This window comes from Phasianus colchicus, chromosome 1 (assembly GCF_987193195.1).
Source record: "Phasianus colchicus chromosome 1, bPhaCol1.hap1.1, whole genome shotgun sequence".
Lineage (NCBI taxonomy): Eukaryota > Metazoa > Chordata > Aves > Galliformes > Phasianidae > Phasianus > Phasianus colchicus.
The window spans coordinates 74,657,078-74,663,372 of NC_143436.1; positions in this window are offsets into that span (position 1 = coordinate 74,657,078).

A 6,295-nucleotide genomic window follows, 5' to 3' on the forward strand; every position below is an offset into this window, starting at 1 on the left:
TGATGGCCTAAGATGTCATGGATCCATCAAGTCAGAAATAATTCACCCTGACATTGTCAGTCCTGATCTATCAGAGCCACTTCAATCCTAGCAATCTGATCCAGCTGCTGGTTATTTTTATGTTCTTCAGTGGCATGACTCTTGAGTATGTGGTTGTGCTTCAGTACCAACCACTTCCAAAGCAGCTTGAAGCCCTTCATATGCTGCCAATCTCTTTTTCATTTGGAGTCTCGTGGACCTCAGTTTCCCTGTATCCCCAACTCCACAGCCCTAAGGGTCAACCTGGAGTCTCCCTTGAGGCTTTCTGCAAGAAGCTCTGGGTGGGTCCATTCTCTCTGTCTGTGTTTCTTACATCTTGTCATACCTGGACTGGCCAAGGGCTACTGCTAACCGTTTAATTTATTAAAATGATTGTTGTTGCTGAAGGTCCAACGTGAAATTGTTCTTTTTCTGAGTCACTTGATAAGAGAGGGTTTACAGTCAGACTGTAATTCAGAATATGCAAAAACCCAAAACACCTAAGAAAGCTTGTGTTACTTTTTTCTAGTTGGTGTGGGCAAAGCAGTGATTTTGTTCATCACACCTATAGCGATCTGACTATGTACATCTTGCCATTTCATTCCTAAGAACTGGATTTAGTGTGCGTATCCCTTGACCTTACTTCACTTTATTGCAAAACTGGCTTTCAGAAGAATTTGGATTATTTTCTTCCCTTTGTCCAAAACTTCCTCTGCTGTATTGTTCCACATCATGAGGCAAAAACATAGCATCATACTAGACACCCTGAAGAATATCAACTCTGTTCCAGCTGAAACCTGGACAGAAGCATAGAATGGCTTGGGTTGAAGGGACCTTAAAGGCCATCTAGTCAAACCTACCTGCCACGGGCATGGAGCATCAGCTTGCCCAAAGCCCCATCCAACCTGATCTTGAACAGTTTCAGGGATGAGGAATCCACCGCTTATCTGCACAAATTGTTCCTGTGCCTCACCACCATCCTAATATTTTCCTAATATCTAATCTAAAACAACCTTATTTTAATTTAAAGCTGGTTCCTGTTGTTCTATCACTACCCTGACTTATAGAGAGTCCCTCTCCATCTTTCATACTGACCATCCTTTGATACTGAAAACCTGTTATATTGTCTCCCTGGAGAATTCTCCAAGTTGAATAGCTCCAGCTTGGCTTGTCTTCATAGAAGAGATGCTTCAGCTCTTTAATCATCTTAACTGCCCTCCTCTATCTATGTGTCCATTCAAAATGCTCATTGCGAGAAGAAGCATTTAAAGGCACAATCATCTGTTTGCTTTCCTCAAGAACAGCCCTTTTCCCACATGCTGGAAGATGCCTATGTTGATTGCCGTAATATTTGGCAGAGGCTGTGGGTACCAGCCAAAAGATGATTTCTCAGCGACCATCAGCAGAGATGGAAGTGGTTTCAAAGTGACTGCTTCAGACCAACTATTCTCAAGGCAAAGCAGCGGGCAATATGGCAGATATCCACAACAGCTGGGGTCAGGATGGTACTAGTCATGGAATGGTTTGGAATGGACCTTGAAGACCATGTATTTCCAATGTCAGCCATGGGCAGGGATGCTTCCCACTGGAAAACGTTGCTCATGGCCACATCGAGCTTGGCCTCAAACACCTGCAGACATGGGGCATTCACAGCTTCTCTGGGCAACCTGTTCCAGTGCCTCACCACCCTCTCAGTAAAGATCTTCTTCCTAAAGTTTAATCTAAATCTACCTTCTTCTAGTTTATAGCTGTTATGCCTTGTCCTACTGCTACAGGACCTAGTGAAAAAAGCCCCCCTCACCATATTACTGTAAGTCCCATTAGGTAACATAAGGCTGCAGTGAGGTCTCCCTGGAGCCTTCTCCATGCTGAATAACTCCAGCTTTCTCATCCTGTCATCATAAAGTAGGTGCTTCATCTTTCTGATCATCTTCACAGCCCTCTTCCGGACACCACTCCAATAGGTCTATGTCCTTGTCCTGGGATCTCAGACCTGAATGCAGTACTGCAGTGGGGTCTCACAAGACCAGAGCAGGGAGGGACAATTACCTCCCTTGTCCTCCCGGTCATGCTTCTTTTGGTACAAGATACAGTTGGCTTTCTGAGCTGCAGGCACACCTTGCCAGCACATGTCCAGCATCTCATTCACCAACAATCACAAGCTTTTCTCCTCAGGGTTTCTCTATCCAAAGATCACCTGGCCTGTATTTGTACTTGGGATTGTCCCTACCACGTTCAGGACTTTGCATTTGGCCTTGCTGAACTGCATGTTGTTTTATGGGTCCATCTCAGAAACCTGTCAAGGTTCCTCTGAATGCCATCCCTTCTTTCCATTGTGCTAACTACACCACTCAGCTTGGCATTGTCAGCAAACTTGTTGAGGGTTGCATTCAATTCCACTGTCCTACTCATCAACGAAGATGGACTTCGAGCCTCCTTCAGTTCTATGCTTGAGGTTTGCATTTGTTTTTATTCCTTTCATACAAATCAGTTAAAAATATTTTGTTGCCAGCTTAAATAATTGACGGTGTTTTCATAGGTCGTCTAACTTTTCTCCAGAGGTACTCACATTGCATTTGGACAGTGCTTTCTTCTCCAGAGCAGCTGCAGATGCAAGGACAAAGAGCAGATGGGACTAAGATGGCCACTTTCAGAGTCACCAGCTATTGTTTCACTTCTCTGGGAACTGTGTAATTCTATATACTGTTCTTTGGTAGCAATCTTTCACAGGGTGAAGATGATACCCTTAGTTTGAATTAATAAGGATTCACTCTCTTTTTGTATTTTTTATCTGATTCTGTGTTTTTTAAAAGACAATAGACTCTCAAAGAAAATCCAGTTAGGAAAGGAGGAAGGGGCTTATGCGGAAGACATATACTGAAGTTGCAAGACAATACAAAAATCAAAAATATTTCCGCACTCTTATTGCACAAGCATGCATGACTTTTCACATCAGTAATGAAGCTTGTTTTTCGTTTTCGTTGTTTTTAAATAAAGAAATATGCAAAAGCAACATGAATATAGAATGCTACTCACAGGCCTCAGGCAATACCAAGAGATGAAGATCATGAGACTACTCAAATACAAGAATCCTAAAGGTCTGTATTTAAAGTTTCTGTCCTTCTAGTAGAGAAGGATAGGACATGAAAGTTTGTTCACATGGTGTCCCTGACAAGCAACTGAAAGTACAGTCCTGGCGCCATTTCTGTAGCACCTGTTAATTTCTGAGCTTTATGTTACTGTTCTAGATCCTAAAGCATGATAATACATATTCCATCCAGAACTTTTACACTTCCTTTTTTCTTTTAATTTTGCAAATCTTCATTAACCTTCCACGTCCATTCTGCTTCAAACTTTTAAATTCTTGATACTTGGATAGTATCTTACAGAAATCTGAGAATTTGCATGATCCTTAATTGAGGACCATGCAATTTTGCTGTAGCAAGGGAAAACTCCATACAGCAAAGAGAAGACTGAATAAGACCACAAATCTGTTCCAGGAATCTGGGTGAGACCTTGTTCCCAGCAATTTCCCACTTTACTTGAATAACTCTGGTGCATAAGCCAGGAGTTTCCTTGTCAAGGCAAAGGCACAATCCTAGACACAGCCTAAATGTTTTTAGAAGTGATTTTAAGACTCACAAAGTAGTAAGATTGGCAATACATCTAAAGTTAACATAAATTTCTATGATTTTTGGTGCTTTACTGAGTTGGAAATCAAGCCCATCCTCCACCAATCCTATTCTGAGCATAAAAATGAGATGCAAGGATTATGATTCACCTGCCCAACAGTGAATTTCACTTGTTGTTAGCTTGTACAGTTAGCAAAATGTGTAGGAAGTCACAATTTAGAAAGAACAGCTTTCCTAAGTTAAGTATTGCTCACTCCTCAAAGGTGACAAAAATTACATGTAGTTTTGCAGGTGCAATCTCATCACCTCTCATATTCTCATAATGCATTCATGACTCCTTACTTTGACCAGAGACACCTACCAGGATTTGGCTTGTCTAAATGCAACACCACCAACTCCTCATCAAAGGTTTATACTACCCCAAATTATTCCCCTTTTGTTGTTTTCACCAACTTTCAGCTTGTAGCATCATTACTTTTGAAGTGTATGAGCTTGAAGTCTGCAGAAGCTTGTTTCATGCCATTTCTCTAATCCTACTTCTCCAATTCATTATTTCCTTCTCTACGTGATATTTTGACCAACTTAGTTGTTGGTGATGCCTCCTGACATTTCCACATTCCTACATTTTTTCTTCAAAGTCATTACAAAAAAAATTGCTCTAAGAGGAACTTTGATCTCGAACACTACTTCTTACTCATATGTGTGTAAACTGCTTGCATGACTAATTTTTTTTTTTTTTCCCCTAGTAACATTAATCTTTTCCAGCTGAGTTGAGGATTTCCATCATGGCATTGCATTAAGTGTTCAGTTAAAATTCACTTGGTTCTTGGTTCTTATTCTACCACTGTTTCCTTGCCTAGGCATAAATTTTTTAATCAAAGAATCATCAGTTTCGTTGTGTGAACTACCGTGGTAAAACCTTATTTAGTTATATTTCAGGTTTCATTTATTTCTCTGTAATTATATTCTCCTTCGGAATTTGTTCTAAAGCTCTGAATGTTATCAATGTTCAGTTCAGCAAGATTACTTTGTCCTCTGTTCTCAAATAAAATATTTCCTATTTTCTAGACACACAGTTCCACACTAAGTTTGACAGATGTATTTAAAATACTTGCATACAGGTTTATAATTTTATATGTGCTTTCAGAATTCTGAAATAAAGATTAGTCATTTCTTCTGATGATAGCATATAAAATTCAAATTTTTTTTTTGCTTTATAATTGGTATGTTTCCTATTCTCTATCCATCCTCATTTATCCTTGTGTTCAATACTACTGTAAATGAAGTAATGCATTTTGGAAATAAGGTTTAAAGCTTCTTAATCTTTATTCCATCCACACCCTGTAACAGTTCAAAAATTCCCTTCCTTGCTCTCTAATTTAAATACAAACGTATTTCAAGATGTTTTTGCTAGTTGTTCTATTATGGAAATTCTCATGATTTCATATCTAAGACACAACTTTATGTATGATACAGCCTTCTCACTGTTAGTGACTCTGAGATGATTATCCATCTAACTGGGCCTAGAAACTTTCTTCATAATTTTTGCCTATCTGGGATGCAAATTCTAGGCAGTTTTAAAATCTAATATTTGTATTTTTGTAATTGCCTATTCACACTTTGTGTTTTTATCCTTGGGGTCCTTGCATCACCCTGAGTCTATATTCTTAAGGCCTCCGCTCTTATCCTCTGTGCTCCCAATAGCTGTATTATAAGCTTCTAATATTCAGGTAGGATGTGCAGAGACTCAAATACAGCTTTCTACATGCTAGGGAATCCCACAGATGTCTGCAAGTGACGCTAAAGATATCTCAGTAAATGAAACTTGCATGAATAGTGCTGAATTTGTCATGCACATACAGATAATCCACACAGGTTTGCCATACACTCAAATAATAGGCAAATACCATGCTCACATACCATGCAGATGACTTGTGCCCAAGCTGTTGCTATTTGCCTGGGATTACCCTGTATACCAAAATCCAAGGCTCACTGCCAAGGCCTTCATGAGAAACACATCTGGACTTGACATACTTAAAGACCAGGCATGAGGATTGTGGATCCAAGGCTGTCTCACGAAGTAACACAAACCTGGATAGAGAAAGCATCTAGTCTAAATTGTGCAAATAAATAAATGAATGAGAAAAAAAAAAAAAAAAAAAAAAAAAAAAAAAAAACAAACAACAAGAAACAAACCAAAACACTACTGCAAGAATAGGGCTTTGTCTGGAAAACATAAACCCAATGGAGAATTGTGCGAATAAAGCAAATATCTTGAAAAAGAACTGATACTTTAGAAGATACTACCAGCAGACTCTGCCAAACAGCATTCCTGATGACTGCTAGACATACAGCCGACCTGCCAGTAGACAGTGTTAGTGGAGCCCAAACTAAGAAAAAAGTGTGCTGTCATGCAAGGAACTTTGTACTCATCTCAGCTCTCCTGTCACCTTTTGCAAATTAAGCTTAGCTTCCTAAAACAGTGCTTGTGCATGAACTCCCTACATTTTGAAGCATAACTTTTTTGGGAGCAGAGTACCACTGAACCCTTCAGCATGAGAAAATATTAGCTTAAGTGGACTCAGTTTCTTGATTTTGGTGATTGCTGTGGTCATCTTTCCCTATCCAATTTTTGAACTGAGCTA